This window comes from Sinohyriopsis cumingii, chromosome 8, assembly GCF_028554795.1.
Source record: "Sinohyriopsis cumingii isolate HCF-2022 chromosome 8, ASM2855479v2, whole genome shotgun sequence".
Classification (NCBI taxonomy): domain Eukaryota; kingdom Metazoa; phylum Mollusca; class Bivalvia; order Unionida; family Unionidae; genus Sinohyriopsis; species Sinohyriopsis cumingii.
Genome location: NC_142968.1, coordinates 96,014,750 through 96,039,861, shown reverse-complemented (window position 1 = coordinate 96,039,861; position 25,112 = coordinate 96,014,750). Strand labels below are relative to the sequence as shown.

The window sequence follows — 25,112 nt, the reverse complement described above, 5'->3', positions numbered from 1 at the left end:
AGAAAAATAGAAATTGATTAATTATATGTAGGGATGTAAGACTTAAAACAAATATTCTTTTTTCTCCTTTCACCATATATAAATATATAGGGAAACAGACTTACTAATTAGGGAATCCCAGATCAGGTGTCTTTGAACGTCTCTACGACCCGAAAGCTCGGCAACGACACCTATCTGAAACAAATAACACCCAGCCTGAAATAATAATAAAATGGACTCATAGCCCTAGCATGCACCCTACTACTTTCCATTCCTTTTATAACACGTCCCCCTCTACTAACCCAATGACAACACCCCTCGTAAACAACATCCTGCATCTGTACTGATGAACTAACACCTCTGAAATTCATGTACTCAGCCTAGGTGACAGCCATATAAATGCCTAGATTTGCCTACAAACCTCAAAATTAGAACGTATAAGGTGGTTTCTTTGCCTAAAAATAGTTTTAGTCGGTTATGTAGTTGTTTGTAAGTAGTCTGTTGTATGTGTTTTCTTTGTCCCTCCCAAACGTTCTAGGTTTTTTATTCCCGCTCTTTGATTCCAGTTGAGATCAGCCCCTTGCTACCTTGTACCCCATCTTCAGTCCTGTGACGTTACCTTACCTGTAATGTATTTTCCCATTGTCCCTAGACAGGCCCAAAACTTTTTGTCCCTCTATCGACCCACCCATTTTAAAATTCCTTATGTTAAATTCCCATTGTCCCTAGACTGGCCCAAAATGATAAATTTCCCATTGTCCCCAGAGTGCCGGGACCCTTTTTTAATGGTAAGTCCCATTTTCCCTAGGGTGCCCCACTATACTACTAGGGTTAATAATGCTTTTCTGTCTGATAACATTGTTGTGTTATATTTTTAAAACAATGTTATCCAACTGTCGCGCAGAAATAAATTTTTGCTGAACAATCGGTGTTAGCTTCAGTTTTTTTTAAAGCAGTATGTTAACGATGCCAAAGAAACTACTTTATTTTGACAACATGAATATGATACCTAAATCAACTGTACAATCACTTATTAAATACATATTGCTGTTTCATCATGTTTCAATCCTTTCACAAAGCGTAATTTCAAGATCTTATGAATCTACTGTTCGTTCTTCATATATTTTTGTTTTAGTTGCTCTGAACGGTTACAAAGCTGGCAACTATACGATGACCTTAAGCATTCATGAAGCTACCTTTCCATGTTTTTATTGTTTAATTTTTTATTTTATTATTTATTTTTTCCTTAGTTTTCTTCTGTTACTTTATCGTTGTTATCTTCCATCTAAGAGAGATGAAACTAAACTCTAGAGTTGAATAAAGATTAATCGCAAAATGACTTGCGATCTTGCTTACAAGTAGTGTACACCATTTTTTAACGCAATTTTGGTCAATAAAATTATGCATTTCAATTTTCAGAACTAGGGTCTACTGCTAACTTTTCCTAAAAGATGCAAGACGCAAATAAAAATGGCGAGACATGAAAACAGGCAGTACTGTTTCAGAGAAAAATTAGGAATATAAGAATGAACATAGCAAAAGCAGATAGCAAAATGAAAACAATTTATACTAATGATAGAAGCAGAATTATATTTGCAATCAGAGATTAAAGAACCGAGGAGACAACTTTGCACATGCTAGTTGTTCCGTCGATTTGCTTATATCACAGATGGCTAAACTTCACCAGAACTGACGCTGACATCATTGAATGTAATCTGTAAAACACTTCATTGCTTCTAAAACACTTTGTGACATTTCATTGTTACTGAGATAGATGCCTCAATAAATAAACGTTATCATTTGATATTATGGTTGTTGCTTTTATGTCAGATTCATGCAATATTTAAATATTTATATCATATCGTATAAAAACGCTGAATTATCAAAATAAAGCCACGTGTCATTATTTATAATGCGATAAAAAAAAATTATTTCTTTTACACGAGATTAGTATAATGTTTTATTTTTGTCTTGTTCCTTCTAACAAGAAGCGGTCCAGAAATATTATCATGTAAGGGACACGGGATTATGCACACCAATTGAATTAAGTTGTTTACGTCTGAAATATGGTCCAGACATGCTGGGTATTTCTCTTACTGATATACATACATGCATACATACATGCATACATGCATACATACATGTAATCGTATTTTGGTTTGGATAGTTCAGTGAATAACTTAGGACCGGAAAATTATAAGACTGTCAATATGTTGTCAATAAGTTGTGAATATGTTGCAATGTACCGGTACTCCCTCTGTTTATGCCTTTAGACCTCAGACTATGTGATACTATACTATAACGGTATTCATGTCAGTCATAAATGTGAACCGCGCTATCGATAATGTCGCGTTATATTTTTGTATCGTCGTTGATTTAAATCCATGTTTGGGCACACGACAGCTATTCATGCCAGCCGCTTTATAGTGGTGGGGATCGAAGATGGAAGCTACTGGCAAGAATTCTCAAATACTCGCATTGGCCGAGCCCGAGACTCGAACCCACGCCAACATATGTGAGATGGCAGCGATCGGTAAAGGCTATCTCTTTATACCACTTGGCCACCCGAAGACTCTTTAGGTATTTTAAAACATAATATGTCTTTTAAATAATGTAATCGACCCAATAACTCTATAAGCCTTATAATGGTACCGCCTTGTATTGAGGCTTCCTATGTTGAGAGACAAATATATTTTGTACATACTTGTACATAAGAAGCTTTGGTGCGTTATATGTTCCTTATTATTCAACCTCATCTCCCACCTACCTGGAGCCTCCTAAATGGAACCTTTGGACTTTAATTTCTTCGAGAAAATCCGGTACTTTTTTTCACATGAATATGGAACATTTCTAGTTGTGAATGAAAGTATTTTACAAACAAAATATGCTATTTAAACAATAATGCATATTTCTAAGCAAGGATATCTTATATTATAACCAGCTGGAACGATTCTGGAAAAGCTTCGATTACTTACTTAGATTAATAATGGGTTATTGCCTCACTTATTGGAACTAAACATTAAATTCTACATCAGTTAATTTAAGACTAAAAACTGAACTTGTGACATTTAAAAAATGATCTTTGTACTGAGATGATTTGTGTTATTTGTGTTATCCTTACAGCTGTTGAATAGTGTTCTACATAATTGATTTGAGACATTTAGTTAAATTGCTAATAATACTAATAATATGCATATGATTGTCTTGTCCTCTGCTTATAATAATATCAGTACACTGTACTTTCCATTCTGTGTTTAGTTTTGCACTATGTTGATTTTCCTAATTACAATCCTCTTTGTGAAATGGGCAATTGAGCTTATTTCTACAGCCAGATTCCCTGCTTAAATGATAATAAAGGATATGAGGCCTATCTAATTGGCGAGGAATAAGAATATATATATATATATATATATATATATATATATATATATATATATATATATATATATATATATATATATATATATATATATATATATATATATATATATATATACATATATATATATACATATATATATATATATACATATATATATATACATATATATATATATATATATATATACATATATACATATATATATATACATATATATATATACATATACATATATACATATACATATATACATATACATATATACATATACATATATACATATACATATATACATATATACATATATATATATATATATACATATATATACATATATATATATATATATATACATATATATATATATATATATATATATATATATATATATATATATATATATATATATATATATATATATATATATATATATATATATATATATATATATATATATATATATATATATATATATATATATATATATTGTGTGCGTTTGCAAAGGTCGCCCACATTGTATCATTTGTATCCTATTGTATTTAACGTGGCATGATATACATATATTTTGTTTCTATGTCCTGATTTTGACATTTTCGGGGTGTTTTGTTAACAAAGACTCACGAGACTGTAAAGGAATCTTCAGGACAATTTTCTTCTACATCGATGAATTTGATGTATATCAAAGCAAGTGCATGTATTCGTCCTCATCAATCAGGGCGTCGTTTGGCACAACCAGCAGATTAGTGTATCAATTAATGTTAATGAATATCAGACAGACAAAAGAACATATTATATATATATATATATATATATATATATATATATATATATATATATATATATTATTCCGAGATACACACTAGGGGATTGACGGATATTGACTATTATGTCTGACGTGAGAAAAGGAGTTCTGAAGCTTATAATCTAGCGTCTGAATTCAAACAGCAAATCCATTGATCTTGTGTAGATAAATAGCATTAAAAATAACGCACACAAGAATAGTGAATATGCGATGTGTATCAGAGTCACAGCAGATACAGATGGATGGAGCAAGTTTATTTGAACTTGTTTTGTGATGGTTGTCAAAGTATGACCTGATTAATAAGGAAATTACATTATGTCGATTGTTTATTTCATCCTAACATTACATGTACGGTTTGTCATTCAATTTTCAAGTACTAGAGACAGAACTTTTATCTGATCTTCTTAGTTTGAACATGCTTTGTTTGTTTCTTATTTAAAAGACATTGACACTTGAAAAACAATATAGTGCTGATTTTGTGAGATTGTGTATGTTTTTTGTGTTTGTTTTTGCGCATTACCTAGGGATCCTTATAATAATTAATACGTAAAATTTTCTATAAGATCCCTTTGTATCGTCAAAATGTCAATGCTCCATAGGACCCCAGCGTCTCATCGTAACGTTAAAGTTCCGTAAGGCCCCAGAGTGGCATCCCAATACTAAAGTTTCATAAGGATTCAGACTGTCATCCTAATGTTAAAGTTCTGAATAGCCACATAATGTCATCCTAACGTTAATCTTCCAAATAGCTTCAGAATGTCATCCTATAGTTAAAGTTCCGAAGGGCTTTGTAGTGTCATCCAAATGTTAAAACTCATTAAGGCTAAGAGTGTCATCCTAATGTAAAAGTCCCATAGGGTCTAATATTGTCATTCTAACGTTAAAGTTAAAAAGGGCTTTGTAGTGTCATCGTAATGTTAAAGTTCCATAGGGCTTAAGAGTGTGATCATAATGCTAAAGTTCCATATAGTCTAATAGTGTCATACTAATGTTAAAGGATTACTACTGCATAATATACAAAAATACAATATTCCAGAACACATTATGAAATCGTAGTCCTTATTAAAACACAATTTTCTGACCCATAAAGTACTGCAAAACATTTGGGTATACATAGATAATTGAAGTCAAACGATCAGATTTTGAAAACCGAGCGTTGTTTTTTGAGTTTATAAATAGCGCACTGGAATAAAATTGTCCATATTCGAACAATCGCGGATGTTGCCGTAGAAGGTGATGATTCCATGTAAACATTTGCGTGACGAGGAGCCAAGTCCCAGACGTGGAAATGTGTTTTGTGGATGAACCATCTTTACAGATGGGATAAATTTCATGAAGGAGACGGAGAATGATTAAACGGCTGAAAGATACCACAGATACAACTGAGCTACACGCTTCCAACCCATGGAAAATGACTTAACTACAAAATGCTAGATTAATAATGATCTCGTTGATAGCATGACTTCGAACCGATGATCGCAGTAAATTAAAATCACAGTCATAGTTTTACATAAATTATGGACTAAGGAATGGACATGCATGGATAAAGGACCTTTCAAACCAGTTTTAAAAGTTTTTAATAATAATAATAATAATAATAATAATAATAATAATAATAATAATAACAATAATAATAATAATATTATTATTATTATTATTATTATTATTAACAATAAACTGCAGCTTAACAATAAACTGCATTGTGCATAAGTTGGGCTTTTTCTTGCAGTTTTCTTTTCCCCATTCACTATTTGTGTGTACCTCACATCCATTCTTTCCACAGTAATGATAACTGAATAGAAAATGTATAGATAATAATCGATTGGAATATCATATTACTACGTCAGATGTAAAATAAAGTTTGAGCAAGAGTTTCTGTTGTTTATAGTTGTGATGAAATACAATTAGTATTGAACATCAAAATCAAAGTCTTGGCAGTTTAGTTAATATGTATAGTTAATATGTATAGTTAATGTGTATAGTTATTAGCTATGTCATTAAGTTCAGAGATATGCAAATTTGTTTTGTGTTTTGTGTGTTGACAGTTATAATGTTTAAATAAGTAAAATAAAATGACACGACTGTTATCCCCATGCAAATTTTAAAAAGGTGGGGATCAAGTTTTCATCTGTCTGTCTGTCCGTCCATTAGCAGTTCAGTTTGTTTCCTACACTATTACAGATACAAACGTGACATTTAGAATAATATAACCTTGAGATATACATACTGGTTTTAGAACTTTCATCATTTTTGAGATGGGACCAGTTTCTTGGAATAGTTATTGTCCGTTAAAATCTAAAGATTTAAAGTCTTGTAGGTAAAGATACGAAGTTGATTTGTGTCATCTTCACGGTCATACTAGATTCTTTCAAGGTATGTTTCATTAACCCCAATAAAATTAACTTCATTCTTGAGAAGTAGCCAAGTGTTGCGACCTGTTCAAAATATTTCCTTTTATATTTTCAAGTCAGTCAGATGGTGGTATATTGGGTTTCCTTTGTCCTTCTATGTACGTGTGTTAATCTGTCTTCAATGTCCATGCTGAAAATCTTATACAGTTCACTTATTAATATTAAACTTTCACTAAAATCCTTTTATTTTATTTTATTTTACGAGAGAGAGACAGACAGAGACAGAGAGACAGAGAGACTGAGAGAGGGGTGGGGGTGTGATAACTCAAACTTTCAATCAGTAACACTTTGAAATTACCCCCAGTATCCAATTACCGAAGAAATGTATTGGCTTATCCACTGCTCTAAACTGCGTAGAAAAAGAATCCTAGTTTCAGGGGAATACATTACAAAGTATTTAAACTCTTTCATCCTATGGGAGAAATCAATATATACACTTCTGGTATCACATGAATTAATATGAAAGCATAAACATCCACTCTTGCTGTTTGCGCCTTAGATTACCAGTTTGATTAGTCACGTGATCATATTACGTGTCGACGGGCTCTATTTTTAGATGAAGAAAGCCCTATGTACGTGTTTAAATGCAATTTTCAACCCTTTTAGGTCGATATTCAACACTTTTCAACATTTTGGATTTACAAGGAAAACGAAATTTGCGTAAACAATTTGAAAATTAATGCGGTAGTGCTCCTTTAAATTCCAAACGACTTCAGAGCGGGGGCCCCGAGTGGCCGAGTGGTCTAAAGCGCTCTTCGTTACGGATCACTGCCATCTCACCTCTGTCTGCGGCGGTTCGAGTCTAAGATTCAGCCAATGTGGGCATGTGAGAAAGCTTGCCAGTAGCTTCTCGTGGGTCGGTGGTTCTTTCCGGGGTTTTCCGGGTTCTTCCTCCACCATTAATACTGGCCGCCATGTATAGCCTACCGTGTGCTGAAAAATGGCGTTAAACCCCACAACAACAACAACTTCAGAGCGCTATCTTGATCTTAAAGTTCCATATGGCCCAAGAGTGTCGCCTAATCAAAAAGTTCCAAAGGGCCCCAGAGTAAGTCTTAAATTTCTGTGGTCCTCATACCAGCCTGATTTTAAATTCCCATTGTACCCTGAGTGAACCATAATTACTAATTTCCATTGTCCTCATAGTGGCCCAACTCCATGCTAAATAAATTGCCATTCCTGATATAAAGTATCAACTCTCAGTTTTATTTTCAATGTTTCCATATCCTCCACAATTATTACGTTAGTTTTGTTTCGAATTGGTTTGAAAGGTTATAAAATTACTAAAATTTAATTTTATCTGTAGAATCTGTAATTTTGATGCGGTTGTAACCGTCACACGTTTAGTCTCTTACAGCGAGCATCAGTGGACACTGTGACAGACAAACCATTCTTAATCTCCTCAGATTCTAAACTGCAATACAGTTATCCCCATTCTAGTACGATTCATAAAATCTAAAGCAAAATTAAATGAATATACCAAGCAATTTAAATGGACGACTTTTGAATTGTCGACAGTAATCTATAAGACAAACTAGCAGAACTCTTGAAACCATCATGATGATGTCAGAAGACTCTGTTGCTCAGTGCAACAAAGTCATAAAATGAACATGGCATAGAATGTGAAAACGTTTTGAGTTATTATTGCGATCACAGTCTCGGTGTCTCGGAGTAGTAATCGTTGTTGTTCTGATCTTGAGCTTCAGATCGACATCTGAACAGAGTTTCATGACCCTGAAGTCCAGTTGTAACTGTACCTTGTGATATGATTGTGATGGTTGATGAGAAAGTGCTTTATCAATTTCTATTGTTCAGTATCTCACTTTGAATTCCAAAACAATAGTAAATGTGCACTTTTATTTTAATATTCGCTTGGTTACTTAATTCTGGTTCGTTAAGCTTCCGTTGGTCTAAGGCTACCAGCGCCGTTCGCTTGTGCGCGGCATCGACTCAAATCCACTTCTGTCACATTCTTTGTGCATAGGAAAGCGAATTTGTTGCTTGTAGAAATTCCGTGTCGTTGCCCCGTACTATAGGTGTAATAGGTGTAACGAGGTGAGTTGATATTTTATAGCGCCACGAACACATAATTACTAGCCAATACTAAATGAAAAATGATATAAAAAGAAGAAAATGAACAGCCAAACATATCATAAACATATAATAAATGACATATAAAACAATAATATTACAATATCTGTAAATAAAAGGAAAATCTGAAACAAGATCAATATTCTATGGGGAGTAAATCTGTAGTGTGAAGAGGATCAAGTATTATTATTAGTCAGTGAGAAAGGGTTCACTTTTCTACGCAGAAATCAGACGCCTTTGTCGTAGAAAACTTACCCCCGGTCATTATTATCCGTAGAAACATTAACCCCGGTCATTATTCTCCGTTTACAAAAGATAAGGGGTCATTTTCCTACAGGGGTCATTTTACCACATTACACCGGCATCCGAAGGTCAGCAGTATATATTGACATCAAGCTGGTTACTTATTCCTTATTCCCTATTGAATAAGGATTAAGTAACCAGTATTCCCGATTCAGTTATTTCTACCCACATTTGGTTACTTATTCCTTCTTAAAATCCATGTGGCTATTCATTTTTTTATCCACAGTTCAATAAGTAATTGATTAGGGCTTACTTATTGAAGATTAAAAGCCCTTCATGGCATGCATTGGTGTTGTTCTAACCCAGTTAGAGAAATAAGAGTGTTCTTTGGTGCCAGCTATATAAAGCTGACTAAAGACAAATAACGGACTATATGTTGGAAGGGGTTAGGATACTGGTGGGTATACATAATTAGTACTTTGAGACACGATTAATTAGTTGTGTTAGGTGTTTGGGTCGTGTCCTGCTGTGCATGGCTCGAACTATTAGCATTGGGATTCGAAAAGCTTACGAATGACTCAAGTAAACGTGAAACCACAAAAAATCATACAAGTGTGAAATTGGAGATTTCTCTTTTGTGGTCATAATGTGCTTAGAGAAGAATTATTTCAAGTATCTACGGGTTTAGGAAGCCTTCAGTTGACATGAACTGTTGTCTTGAAGTCCTTGGAACTGGGAACTGGGAACACGAGTACGATCACCGTTTGAAAACCGATCCCGAGTTTAAACGCCTCGTGGAAAGTTACCAGTTCATGGACCCCCTGAACCCGAGGGATAGTTTGTACGGAGGAAGAACTAATGCCACCTGTTTGCTGTACCAAGCCGACGAAGAGAAAGGAGAAGAAATCAAATACTTGGACGTGTGTTCGCTGTATCCCTACGTGTGCAAATATTATCGCTTTCCTACAGGGCACCCACAATTCTTCACAGAACACATCGACCTGGAAAACATTCGACAATACGAAGGCTTGATCAAGTGTAAAGTTTTGCCTCCCACGGACTTGTACCATCCCGTCTTACCTCACCATTGCCAAGGCAAACTGATGTTTCCTTTGTGCCGTACTTGTGCCGACACGTGCAACCAAGACCAGCCTTGTCAGCACACCCAGGAAGAACGGGCTTTGACGGGAACCTGGGTCAGTGTAGAATTGTTCAAAGCTCTGGACATGGGATACCAAATGTTAGAAGTGTACGAAATTTGTCACTTTCCCAAGACACAACAATACCACAAGGGTGACCCCAGTCAGAAAGGCATTTTCGCAGACTACGTGTATGCCTTTTTGAAACTGAAGCAAGAAGCCAGCGGCTATCCTTCCTGGTGTCACACTCCCGATGACCAAATAAAATTCAAAGAGAAATACTATAAACAAGAAGGCATCACTTTAGATCACATCGAGAAAAACGAAGGCAGGCGATCGTTTGCCAAAGTGATGTTAAATTGCTTGTGGGGAAAAATGGCACAACGCCCGTGTTTACCCAAGACGGAATATTTGACCGAACCTTCCCGCTACTTTCAGATGATTCACGACAAAACGAAATTCATGAAACACGTGGACGTCGTTCGCGAGGATTTGATCTTGGTCAATTACGAAGAAGATCTGGACTTTGTACAAGACGACCCCTTTGGAAATGTCATCATTGCGGCTTACGTGACAGCCCATGCTCGCTTAAAATTGTACGAAGCTTTAGAACTGTTAGGGGAACGCGTCCTGTACTTTGACACGGACAGTTGCATTTACATCCATCACCCGAGTCAACAGCACCCTGACATCGAAGGAGACCGTATAGGAGCCTGGACAGACGAGCATCCCGACGACAAGATTCTAAGTTTCGTCAGTGGCGGTCCTAAAAATTACGGCTATGAATACCGGGACCCACAAGGAGAAGTGCACACGACGTGCAAAGTGAAAGGATTGACTCTGAATTATCGTACCAGTCGTGTGGTCAACTTTGGGGTATTGAAAGAAGCCTTGCAATCCGGAGAGGATGAACACTTTAAAGTGACCACCTATCAACCGAACAAGATTGTACGTTTACCCACTCACCACATCGTCAGTCGACCCTTGGAAAAAGTCTATCAAATCGTGTACCAGAAGCGAGTGCGACTTCCCAATCATTTCACTTTACCGTATGGACACGTCGGTATTGGTCTGTATATAAAAAGGAACTCTAGGCAAGATCGATAGTTCATTGTGACTACCAAGACCAAGCGAATAAGATGAATACTTTGAAAGAGACATCGTTCCAGTTTGGGGATTGTAAAAAAGTTGTATCTTCCTCTAGTGTGACTAATATTGGATGGATAAGACCCAGGCATTGCGACGGAAAATGTCCGAAAGGAAACTGCGATTGTCCATGTGGTTACCATTGTAATTGCGTAACGGAGTTTGCAGACGAGTGCGATTGTGATCCTTGCGATGGGTACGATGCTGTACGTTGTCACCTTAGCGATGCCGTAAAGCATCATGGGAACTTTGTTCTCACTACCCCTATCATGGAAAGTGATGCTGTGCGTGTCAAACCTGAGGGATGCGAAAGCGATGCCGCTCGTCCTCTTGGACATTTTACTGGGTTTCGTTTTAAAGGGGATGTTCACCTTCACGTCTACCCCCCTACGGATGTCATCCAGCCCTGAGCAAACTCCTGTCCATGTCACCCAACCCTCATCGAAACGAACCTGTGAAAGACGAATATTCGTTTCCTGTGCGTTTGTCGGAATACTGCTACTTTGAAAATCGTCTTCAATCGTTCAAAGGAAAATGGCCTAAGTATCTGGGAGGACCGACCCCCGAAGAATTAGCCAGAGCCGGATTGTTCTACTTGGGCGAAGGAGATAAAGTCAAGTGCTTCAGTTGCGGTGTGTCACTTCATTACTGGGAACCACAAGATTCGGCCTACGTAGAACATGCTCGATGGTCACCGAATTGTCATTACTTACCCTTAGTGGGACCGAGACATTGAAGTAACTTACCATAATCTGTTTATGGATACTTTACAAGAGAACATTCGCACTTTGCCTGTGGAGTTGAGAGAAAGGATTTACCGAGAGCTGGTCAAAATACAAGTCAAACGTAAAGAACGATTGCATCCGTTACGTCACCGGTGTTTGAACCACTGGTACCTGAATGCTATACAAGGACTGATTCAGTTGAAAGTGTTCTATTGGACAGACATTGATAAACGATCCCCTAGTTTTAAAAAGGATTGGTTTGCTATTGATGATTCTATCTACTACATTGTAAACTAACTACATCGAATTCCAGAGGAAGAGTTAACGAATTACCAACATCTTGTACACAATGTCAACTTAGTGAAAGAGGAAATTTCTGAACGAATTGTAATGTGTAAATTAGTAACTAAACGATTTAAATTCGACACTGAAGTAAAACCATGTCTGTGCAAACGGTACATTTCTTGTGTCAGACAAAAGAGGATTTAGTATGACCTATTCATGGATACTTTGCTAGAGAACATTCGTGCTTTGCCTGTGGAGTTGAGAGAACGCATTTACCGAGAACTGATCAAAATACAAGTGAAACGCAAACGCAAAGTTATTCATCCGTTTTTAAATTATGCTCTGTTCCAAAGTATAAGAAGACTGATTATGAGTGGATATTAAATCAGCCACAAAGGTAAACGAGGCTATTGGCCACCACCCAAGGATTCCAAAAACAGTGTATATACTTATGGATACTTTACAAGAGAACATTTTGGGCTTGCCTCTGGAGTTGAGAGAACGCATTTACCGAGAGCTGGTCAAAATACAAGTCAAACGTAAAGAACAGTTGCATCCGTTACGTCACCAGATCTTTAACCACTGGTATCTGAATGGTATAAAACAACTGATTCGTCAGAAATTGTTTCAGTGGTCAGAGATTGTTCAAAATTTTGAGGTCGCCAATGATCGACATGTTCATAATTTTGGTTACTTCGAGATTCACCTAGTGCAACGCATTGAGGAAGACAAGTTAAAGGATTCAAACATATTTTACGTGGAATCTACTTAGCGGAAGAGGAAACTCCTAAACGAACTCTGACGTTTCGGTTACAGTATGCAAGATTTAGATTCCATACTGGAGAACGAATATGTCTGGCTAGAAAGTACGTGTATTGCATCCAAAAAAAGAGAATATAAAAACAGGCTGCCATGCCACGACTTATGTTACATGTAATTGAACAGATTCCGTGGAAGGAAACTCAATGACCATATTCAAACCGTGGATCATTACCATCGATTATTACAAGAACTATATCCATTCAATTTGGGTCGACAAGTGGTGTGTGTCTTAGTGACTTGTTTTCTGGGATTTCGTTTACCAGCCGATTCCTTGTGGACTCTTTACGATCAGTACTTACCACCTCAATGGCCTTAAATGGTCACGAAAGACTCCTTTTGCTCAAAGCTTTGCGTTTTCATCTGGATACTTCTCGACCTCTACAGGAAAAAAGATTTGTCAACTTTTAGCTACCGAAGACGTGTATGACGATGTGTGTGTAGCTTGTGACTTACATCCCCATTGGACAGATGTCCGTGACTGGAAAAAAGGGGGTTTTGAGGCTTGGACCCAACTTTTCAACCTGTGTTAGTGACGGTGCCAGAAGAACCCGTCACCCAGGACAGGACTGTTATGGACAGGCCTGAAAGACCCTTTCGGGAGGACACTTGTGTGACCTTACCCCCTATAGGACTGGTCAGAACATTACCCAAAACATGTTGTACAGACACTTGTGTTTATTCCACGTTGATGGTTATCATGTGCCTTTTATCGTTGTACTTAAGCCTTTGGCTTTTATGTATTTTTGTCTTTCGTGTTCATGTTTAAAACATTCAATAAACGTGTCCTGAAAAAAGTATATAAACTCTCGTCTTGTTTGTTTTCGTGTCACAAGTGACATTCCTGACACTATGGCTACCTCTGCTGTCTCTGCTCCCTCTTCCTCTACTGTCAAAGTCATCGACGAACACTTAGATCGTGCCAGTTGGGAGTCTTTGTATCTTCGCCATCCCTTTAACATGCTCATTGCTGGACCTAGCGGTTCAGGCAAAACCGAATTCGTCAAACGTTTGATCGAACATAAACATCATTTGATCGATCGACCACCTCAACGCATCGTATGGTGTTACAAAGAGTGGCAATCGGCGTACAGCCTCTTGCGAGAAAGTCAAGGCGATTCCATCGTGTTTGTGGAAGGCATTCCTAAAGAAGACGACGGCATCGTCTCTGACTCCCGTCAAACCCATTTGGTCATTTTCGACGACAAGTTAGGAGAAGACGAAGAAGAAATTAAACTGTGGTTCACGCGCAAAGGGCATCATCGTAATGCCAGTGTCGTTTACATCACTCAAAATTTGTTTCAACAAAGTAAAGCCCATCGCACCATCAGTCTCAATGCGCATTACGTGGTCTTGTTTAAAAGCCCTCGAGATAAATCGCCAAGTGCAAGTCTTAGCCAAACAGTTAGGAACGCCTTGGCTGCCTCAGGCGTACGACGATGCCACCCAAACACCACACGCCTATTTACTCGTCGATTTGAAACCTATGACCCCGATGATTTGCGATTTCGTACCCACTTGTTTCACCACTGGTGCCAAGACGGAGGGCCTGTCCTGTACACGTCTCCGTCCTCTACTTAATTACATTCCACAAAAAAAAATCTATTATATCCTCAGACACTTTTCGTCTGTCTCACACAGTTTGAACATGACGTCCCTTCAGTCGCATCTTCCCGTCAAATTGATTCGTGCCTTGTATGGCATCAGTCGAGAAAAAAATCCACAAATACGAGCTCGTGTCTTAGAAGCTAGTCTCAAAGAAGTCTTACGATGGTTCACGGTGACAGCACGTCAATTGCTCCAAGGGATCATTCAGATTCCTCATCAAACCAAACGCTTTTTTGATCGAAACAAAGTCGCTTTGACCCAACTGGCCGATCCCCGCATCGACACTCAAACCAAAAAACAAATCATTTTGAAACCTGGAGGGAGCGGTACCCTAGGAGGGGTCATCATTCGCTCTCTCTTAAGATGGGATCCTAATGCTCCCAGAGTGCTCCCCAAGAAAAAAAGTCAAACGAAGTTCCAAGAAGAAGAAAAAGACCAGGTACCCAAGGAGAACTTCTCCAGTGGCGGGACCCTCCTCTTACCAGACACCACCCAGGAAAAAGAAAAGAAGCCCCCAGAAAAAGAAACAGAGAAAAAGTCCCCAGAAAAAGAAAAGTCCACAGAAGAAAACTAGTCGCAAGAGAGGCACTTCAGCCAGTACGCAACCTTACACTCGCAAACCACGACCTGCCACGGCGGTGACCGCGTCTCCGGTAGCCTCAGGTTCATCCACTTCTCCGTTGATGACACCAAGAACTGAAGAGTACTTGGAGACGTTGATCACACCAAGAACGTCTCCGTTGATGACCCCAAGAACTTCCCCAGTGGCAGGACCCTCCAATTTAGTGGCAGTGGCTGCTGCTCACAAAGTACCTTCTCCCAAAATCAAAGTCCAAGAGAGATCGGGCATGTTACAAAGTTTACTGGATTTGTCCAAGCAAGAACTGGCTCGATTTAGTCCGTTGCGTACCCCTGCACGACGTGTCATGCCTGTCCTGAAGTTGATACGACGTAAAGACAATCAGTGGCGACGCGTTCCAGTATAAAAAAGGTCTGTGACCAAGTCGGGGTATCAGTGTTTTTGGTGCTCCTGAAGACTCATAGATGTCACCCTCCAGAAAACATCCCTCTTCTAAACAGCCCCAAGGAAAGAAAAGAAAAGGACTCCCTCCTTGTTTAGTCAAACATGGGGACATGTTATCTGTCCTGTCCAAAGCTTATCCACCCCTACGAAAAAAACTCATTCAATCAGCCTCCAAAGAGGTCATCGATACTGTGTGCGAATGCTGTTTGAACGTCTTGAAAGGCACGATCCCTTTGTCCAAACACCAGAAACAATGCTTAGGCAAACATCGTCACGTTCTTTGCCAAATGGTTCAAAAGAAAATTCCCATTCGTCAAAAGAAGAAGATGTTGGTCCATCGTGGAGGTATTTTACCCCTCTTGTTAGGCCCCTTACTGAAAGGAGTCTTGGGAACCATGTTGGGAGGACTGGTGGGACCAAGATAAAAGGCCCTCTGAAGTCCCAAGATCTCAGAATCGTCCATTGACAACCCAATGGAAGGACAAAAACTAGCTTTAGTGCCTTACAAACGATGGATGGAATGCCATCGGTAGCAAGAACAACGCACCCCGCATTTACCCCCCAATCCCAATTTGAGCGAGATGTCCCAGTTACAACACGAATTGCAGTCCTTGATGGATCGCCAAGATTTGTCCGAAACAGAAAAATCGCAAAAGTACGGTCAACTCTTGCAACGACTGCAACTCTTTCACCAGAAAGCTTTAGACGAAACAGCTCTACCCACTCTGAAAGATTTTAAGACCGTGATGAAAAGTCCAGCACCATCATCACTACCACCACCACCACTACTACCTACTACCATCCCCAGGGGTCACCAGAGATGCTACCCCACGAAGACCTGATGAAGAAGAGATGCGAGAAGTGTTTCAAACACCGTCAGCAGCTCCCATTTCAAGTATGATTGCAGCATCCTTGTTGACCCCGTCCCCCACACCCCAACGAGAAGAAATGAAAGCTTAGGTTAAAAAGATGATGTCCACTCCTCCTTCGACAGAAGTGAAAAAGAAAGAAGGGAAACCAGAAGTGAAAAAAGAAAAGAAGACCAAAGCCATTCCATTGCCACCTCCACCACCACTACCTTTGACTTCTACTCCCGTAGCCCATCGGACATGTAAATCCGTTTCTAAACCACCCTTTCGACCCACCCAAAGTAGCATCACCGAAGAGTGGGTGACTTATTAACACACAAACAAACACAAAAAATGGAAAAAGTTTTAGCCAGCATTTACTACGATCCCTCCCATCCTGCAGGTTACGCAGGAGTTCAAAAATTGTATCGTGCTGCCAAAACTGAAAAGTCTCCGTTTACCTCAAGTGCAACGATGGTTACAAGAACAAGCTACCTACACTTTACACAAAACCATTCGACGCAAGTTTTCCAGAAGTCTCACCCGAGTGGAAGGCATCAATCATCAATGGCAAGCCGATTTAGCCGATGTCTCTCATTTGGCCAGCTACAATCGTGGCTACAAATATTTGTTTTGTGTCATCGACGTCTTTTCCAAATTTGCCTGGGTCGTGCCCTTGACTTCCAAACCCAGCAACGAGTTAGTGCGAGCCCTGCTACGAGTGTTGAAACACAAAGCGGTCGTCACCCTCTCCGATGGCAAACGGACAAAGGTACCGAATTTCTGAACCAAGCTTTCCAAAAAGAATTAAAGAAACGTGACATTCATTTTCTTACCACCGAGAATCCCGAAACCAAAGCCAGCATCGTGGAACGTTTTCAACGCACTTTGAAAGAACGCTTGTGGAAATATTTTACGCATCACCACACTCTGAAGTACATCGACATCTTACCGCACCTGGTGCAAGCGTACAACCGATCTTACCATCGAAGCATTGGACGTGCCCCGCAAGAAGTGACTCCCGACAACGAAGTGCTGGTGTGTGAGCGCCTGTTTGGTACGTCCCCGACGAGGGCTGTCCCCAAGAAAAGTGGAGAGTTGACCGTAGGAGATTGGGTGCTCATTGGCAAAACCAAACGCACTTTCGACAAAGGTTACTTACCTAACTGGACGACCGAATTGTTTCGTGTCACTGGACGAGTGCATGGCCGTCATCCTACCGTCTATAAATTGGAAGACATGAACGGAGAAGTGCTCAAAGGAACGTTTTATTTGCCCGAGTTACAACGTGTCACCAAAAAAGAAGACGACGTGTACGACATCGAAAGCATTCTCGAACGCAGAACCCGTAAAGTGGGCAAATGACGTGTCAAAGAAGTCAAAGTACGTTGGAAAGGATATCCACAGAGTTTTGATTCTTGGATCGACGCTTCGCAAGTCATCGACTATAAAAAGAAGTGACCATCATGCCCTTTCACACAGACGCAGCTACGTCGACCACTCCTTCACCCAGTTCTTCTCTGCAAGATTTACAAAAACAACCTTTGTGGGTGTGGTGCGGAGAACGTGTGCCTAAAACGTAAATCGTCTTTTTCTGCCAAATCTTCGTGGTGTATTGTGTCATCGGGGCATTCATCGCCAATTTGAGTTTGCAACAAGGAGACAAACAACTGTGGACCATTTTATCGAGCAGTTGCATCGGTTACCTGCTTCCCAATCCCTCCCTGAAATTCTCCTCGAACGGGAACCACGGAAACCTTGTGTCCGAGTGCCAGTGCTAGTCACCACTCCAACAACAACCACAACCAGAACCCCATTTTGGGCGGAGACACGCCTCTGACGTTCAGTAACCTCTCAGACAGCCACAGAACTCTGGAATTATGAGTCACCAAAACCAATTTTACTTACCCTTACCAAGAGACAGTTCCATGGAGGTGTTTCCCAACAACACGTTGTGCTGTTACAAGGCCAAATTACCTCAGGCCATCCCATTAGATCACGAAGCCCATTGGGAAGTGGCTTTGGTAGAAATGATTCACCCTACACAAATCCAAAACATCACTGAAAAGCAAAACACTTTTGAGGTCGAAATCCTAAACCAACAATTGCAAGAAACCATGAATGAAATCGGGTTTTTAGGTGACGTAAAACCAGCCAACAATCCACTCTTCAGTATCTATATCTTGAAAATTCCGTCAGGGTTTTATTTTAGTGGCCAACATTTGGTGGATACCATTGCTTCCAGGTTCGAATTAGCCTTTGGCAAAGCCCTGAACAGAATCAAAGAAAGTGTCACCCTGGAGTACCATAAAGTGGCTCGTCGCTTACTGATGAAATTTCAGGATACCCAAACGTTGTCCATCAGTTTTAATCGTGACTTGTTTGATATTTTAGGTGGAGACACAAAAATGGCTCCAAATTTTAAACCGAAGATCAACAGCAATATGGAATTTTACAAGTTTTTTCGATTCCCTGTAGAACTGAACCAAGGACTGAATTTGATGTTTGTGTATTCCGATGTGGTGTAGTATAACGTGGTGGGACACACCTCCGTGCCGTTACTGCGTGTCATTCCTTTCAAAGTGGATGGTGCCACAACCAATGACCAGGAAGGTGGAAACACCTATCACGTCCACCGCGAATTTGTACATCCTCACTATTTGCCCGTCAGTAAGTCGTATTTGGACACGGTCAACATTGCTATAAAAGGAGATCTGGGACAAAATATTTCATTCACCAAAGGAAAAGTCACGGTGAAACTCCATTTTAGAAAACGGTTCTCTCACGATTCGTAAGTCATGTATCCAGTGTACCGAGGGGTTGCTCGACAGCGAGGACACGGTTTAGGGGATATGCTGAAATTGGCCTTTCGTTCGGTGGCCCCAGTCTTGAAACCGATGGTGACACGAGGATTGCACGCCTTGAAAGATGCCGCACTGACGCAAGGCAAAGAATTTCTCCAAAATGTCATCATTGACAAACAAAACCCTAAAGAAGCCTTCATGAGGGCAGGCAAAAATGTCTTGGTGCAAGCACCTATAAATGCCCTGCACGCTACCAAGTCAGGCATTCAGCAAGGACAAGGCAGAAAGAGACGACGAAGAAAACACCCTTTCAACAGACTTGACACGTCTAAAGCTAGAAAGACTAAGAAAAGAAGAACCGTTCGAGACTTAGACGTTTTCGATTATTGAGAAAGAGAAAAAAATGATGCACCGAGAGTCTTGCTCCTATTCCAAGTCGGAACTGGATCTGTTTGCCATGCCACCCACCATGATGACCATGCAAGAATCCCAATGGGTGGAATTTCATCCCGTCTCCTCATTGACCGATTCCGCTCCCATCGAGTTTGAAATCAAAGGACAACCCGAAGATTACATCGATCTGAATAGCAGTTACTTGTACCTGAAAGTCAAAGTTCTAGATAAGACAGGAGGTGATATAGACACTGAAGCAGTAGCTCCCGTCAACAATTTCATGCATTCCTTGTTTAGTGGAGTGGACTTGTACTTGAATATCAAACTAGTCTGTAGGAGCATGGATACTTACCCTTATCGTGCCTACCTGGAAAATCTGTTGACGTACGGAATAGACGCCAAGAACACTCATATCAATGCCTGTGTGGTATGGGAAGCTGACGATGCAGACCAGTTTGAAATATTGGAAACTGATGAAAAGAAAGACAACAATGAGGTATTTGTTGAACGAAGAAACAAAATCAAGGATGGAAAGACTTTAGAACTGATGGATCGTTTGCATTTGGACATGTGGTTGTAAGAAAAGTATTTGCTGAACGGGGTGGATGTCCGCCTGAGACTGAATCGTAGCAGTAGCACTTTCCATTTAATGGCTGATAGTGACGGTTACAAAACCAAAATCCAAGAAGCCAGACGCTACGCACGCCGTGTGGAAGTGTTACCTAAAGTGGGAAACGACATCAGTCAGACGTTGAGCAGAACGACCGCCAAGTATCCCATACGACGCGTGGAAGTGAAAACCTTCACCATTCCCAAGGGACAGCGATCCATGATCGAAGATCATCTGTTCCAAGGACAGTTACCCAAACGTTTGATCGTTGGTATCGTCGAGAATACAGCCTTCAACGGAGCTGCCGATAAAAATCCTTTCTACTTTCAACACTTTGGCGTGTCCAAGATCGAAGTCAGTCGCGATGGCAAAACCTTGTGTACCCGACCTTTCGAACCTGACTTTACCAAGAAGAATTACTTGAGGTCGTACCTGTCCTTGTACGAAGCCACCGGTCAGTTAGGAACCAACACCAGTCACGGCATTACGTACGAGGATTATGCAGGAGGCTATGCTTTGTGAGCTTTTGATTTCACTCCAGACCAAGGCAGCGACGAGGAACATTTCCACCCTATAAAATCCGGTCAGATTCGTGTGGAAATTCAGTTTGCAAACCGAGTCCCTGATGAAACGGTGAACGTCATCCTGTATGCAGAATTCGATAATACGATAGAAATCAACAGTTTGAGAGAAGTCATTCTAGATTACTAGAAACCATGGAAGACTGTTATCCCTCTTTACCTAGTGGAGAAACTTTAGACAAGGAATGTGATTAGACTGTGAAAGAAGAAGTTATCATGATGAAATCAAGATGGCCAGAACAAGAAGCCCGTTTAGTCTCCTGTTTTGCCAAACATTTGGTCGAAAAAATGACGGAATTGATCAAGAAAAATTGCTATGGATGTCAAAACGATCATCCCAGTCAAATTCAACACGATAAATGCCTGATGTTGAGTCAAGAAGAAAAATTGGACGAGTATCTGGACGAAGCTTGGAGTCTCATCTCGGACGAAGACGTGTTACATCAGTGGTATAAAGACTTGCGTGAACATTCTTGTCCACCATTAACCACTCAAGAGATCCATTGTATCGAAGCTCTCCTGAATCAAAGTGAGGAGACAAAGCGAAGAAACGATTATTTGTCAGATATTTTTAAGCAAAAAGTCAGGATCGAATTGATCACTTATTATTACCTGTGAAGAAGAAAACACACAAATCAATGGATAGCTGGGAACTTTATTATCTTATGAACCACAGTTCGCATACGGCTTCTTGGAATCCTGTCGTCTGTGCTAAAGATGAACTCATTCATCGCAAACCTCAAGACCATCTAGCTTATGTGATCAACACAGACGACAGTCATCTCCCAGGAACCCACTGGGTAGCCGTCTACTTTCCTCAAGAAGGATGTGTGGAATATTTCGATTCGTACGGATTGCCTCCTTTGGAAGACAGTATCATTGACTTTATGAGAAGAAATGCTCAGACCACCCTATTCAATAATGTGAAATTACAAGGCATAGATTCCTTGGTGTGTGGACAGTACTGTGTGTATTTTCTGCATCATCGCAGCCTGGGCTATTCCTTAGAACATTTAGTGACTCATTTTGATCCTCGTTCTTCTTCAAGAAACGATGTGAAAGTAGATCAATGGTTTTGTGACCATTATGCTTATCTTTTGTCTCAAGCTAGGAAACGTAGTGTCCATCAATGGCCTAATGACTTCCAACAGTGGAAATCACAATTTCATTCACAACGTTGTCCACCCTGTTTAAAGTAGAGTGTTAATTGAAAAAATGTTTGTGATTTGAAAAAATTGTTTGAGATTTGAAAAAATTGTTTGATGTTATATTGTTGGATTATTGTTAAAAAATGTTAGAGTTGTTGGTTAGTGTTAAGTGATTTTTGAATAAAAAATGTTGTGTTTTGAAAAAAATGCCTTAGTCTTTTGTTTGGCTATAAGAATGTTTATTCATGCTCTTTGACTTCTTACTATCCCTCTCATGGCACTCATTTAACGTTGCGGCTCGAAAACCGTAGAGGGATGTTTTCCTTCACGTCCGCGCTTTGACTTTAAGAACCGGGGAAGTTTCCAGTCTAACCATCCATTGTCGACTCATCCTCCTACGAATATGTGCTCCAAACTAGCTAAGCTAAACGAAGCCTACGTGAATTTGCATAGGGTCAGACACAGTCTGATACCGAAGCCAGAAGAGACAGAGAATGTGAGAATGTTAAAAGTCACTGAAGACCTGATAGAAGAGCTCTTCAGAGAAGAAGTGAACAGGGAGAAAGAAGAATGGACAGAGAAGTACAGACTTCAGAGACAGCAGCAACAGCAACAGCAGCAACAGCAGCAACAACAACAGCAGCAGCAACCTGAACCTGACAGAGGCTTTGTCGATTGTCGTATCGACATCAAAGAGTTCTTCTTCTCTTTCCGAAGAAGCAGACCTATCGTCAGAAAGTCTATCCTCAGAGGACGTCGCATTCTTAGAAACAAAAACATTGCCATAGCAAACAAAAAAAAAAAACAGCCCTTTTCAGGGCTACCCAATACTCTGGAAAAGAAATAACAATCCATTTGCCAATGTGTGTATGTAGAGTAGTGTGAATATAAACACTAACTCTTTTTAATAGTGTGAGGGTATGTGTTTGTGTATATGATTGTGCGTTTGTAAGTGCTCACGTACGTTTGTGTGGATAGTAGATTAAGATCATGTTTTTTTTGGTGTTTGAGGTGTGGGGAGAGTAGATTTGGGGTTTGATTGCTTTGCGTATGTGGATAGTATATTGAAGTGATTAATGAAAATTTTTAAATTAGTAATGGGTAGTATAAAAAAGTGAATTTAGATAAATTGAAAAGATTGTAATTATTGAACCCCTAACTTGAAGATATCTTGTTAGAGATCTCTTCCAACTGTAGGAAAAGTTTAAAGAAATTCGTAGACCCTAGTTCTTGGAACCCAGAGATTAATATATGATAGTTGTACAAAAGTCCATTAGCAGATTACCGCTTCAGTCCATATCTGGTTCCTCAATGTTCGCCGCTATAATGATTTTGACATTTATTATTGTACGATATGTTGTACACAGACATATTTGACTCCCAACGGCATTTCTGACCGTGTTTGTCCAATGCAAGCGGAAAACAGATTGCAGCCAAACTTTACGATGCTTGAACCCTAACTTAGATAATTTTTATTTCAACCCCTGTTTGAAAGTCCGTAAAAAGTGAACGATCCCAACAGCAGGAAACCTTAGAAGAAAATTCGTCGAGACCATTTCGACGAATTCGAGGTTAGATGACAGAGGCCGGGTACAACACATGCGATCAGAAGATTATGCCTTACGTATACATATGGGCCTCTATGTTTCCTCTTTAAAGATTTCTGACAATGGACCTTCTCTGATATTTTATCTCTGTGCGATAGAGCTCACCCACGAAGAATGTCTTAACGAATATCGTCGATAAGAAACAACGATGGGTACCGGGTATGCAAAACACTAAAATGTTGATAGATCTTATCGCAATTTGCACTAATTGAACCTCTACTAAGAGGATTTTGTTTTCAATGCCTCTTGGATATTATCTAAATAACAGTAAAAACATGTGGAAGAAAACACGTCGAGCCAATTTCGAGAATTCTCGGCTAGATAAAGTTAGTATAGTACAACACATGACGTAAGACTTTATATTACGTTTACATTTAGGCTAACAAGTTCCCTCTTAATACAGGTTTTACATAGACCCATCTTTGATATTGTAATAAATTTTGGAGTATCCGCCATTTGCATATAGCTCTCCATTTGAAGGATTTCATAAATTTTAGTTATCACTTGTTTGATTTTGGGAAGTCGGTGTCCTCAACCCGACTAATTAGGCAATTGCTGGGGGCAAACATCACATATGGCAGTTTTGTTGAGTTTCCAGGATGGCATGGTTTAATTTTATAGTGAGTTCAGGTCAGAGTCTAATTCGTGTCCCTGGAGCTGAGTAGTCCCTATTAAAAACTAACTGTGTGAAAGATTATGAGTCCATGTGCAGTATTCCTGATGGGTGAATGGTATATTGTACAATAGAGGAATTGAGAAAGAACAGTTCCGTTGTCTGGAGACGGCTTGTGTTGCTCCTATGATGGTAGTTATGTTGCAAGGTTAGAGGCGAAATGAGGCTTAAAAACATTAACTGACTGGTCTGAGGTAGCGCAGGTAAAATAGTTCTCTGTATTTGATGTTTGAGTTGTATATTTTCCGTTACGGTAATAAGGAGAAGCCATGTAGTTATGAAGTTTTGGGGTAAACAGCGAAATTAGGGGCGCGTTAGGGGATACCGGCTATGAAAAACAAGCAAATGTTAATAAACTGATTCAATAGTTTTACTCATGGAACCCTTACTTAGAGGACTGTGATTTCAACGCCTCTTATACAGTATCTAAATAGGGCCCCTTTCTAACAGCAGAAAATTTTTAAAGAAAATTCGTCAAGCCGATTTTGAGAAATTTGCTACCTAGTAGAGGATGTCAAGCAGAAAATATGCCGTAAGATTATATCGTACGTTTATATTTGGGCCATTACGTCCACTCTTTATACATGAACCTTTCATTGATATCTTATCTCTAGGAGATAGAGTCCACCTACGAAGGAAGCCCTGACGAATTTGGTTGAGACGAAACAGCGAAATGTGGATCGAATTGATTAATAACTTGAACTAATTGGACACGGACTTAGGGGATTTTGATTTCATCGCCTCTTGGAAGCTATATAGTTTGGGATCAGTTCCAACAGCAGGAAAAGTCTGAT

The 25,112-nt window shown here is 39.5% G+C and overlaps 1 protein-coding gene across 3 annotated transcripts in view; it reads right to left on the bottom strand.

The window, feature by feature from the left end:
* Positions 1-25,112, bottom strand: part of LOC149794184 (interferon-induced protein 44-like) — a 102,202-nt gene that overhangs the window by 55,125 nt on the left and 21,965 nt on the right. For 2 of the 3 annotated variants that reach the window (XM_089968290.1, XM_089968292.1), the window contains exon 2: positions 105-174. The exons of the other annotated variant lie outside the window; for it this stretch is intronic. The gene's annotated coding sequence lies outside the window, so the exon portion shown is untranslated. The remainder of the gene's footprint in view (positions 1-104; positions 175-25,112) is intronic. 3 annotated transcript variants of the gene reach the window in all.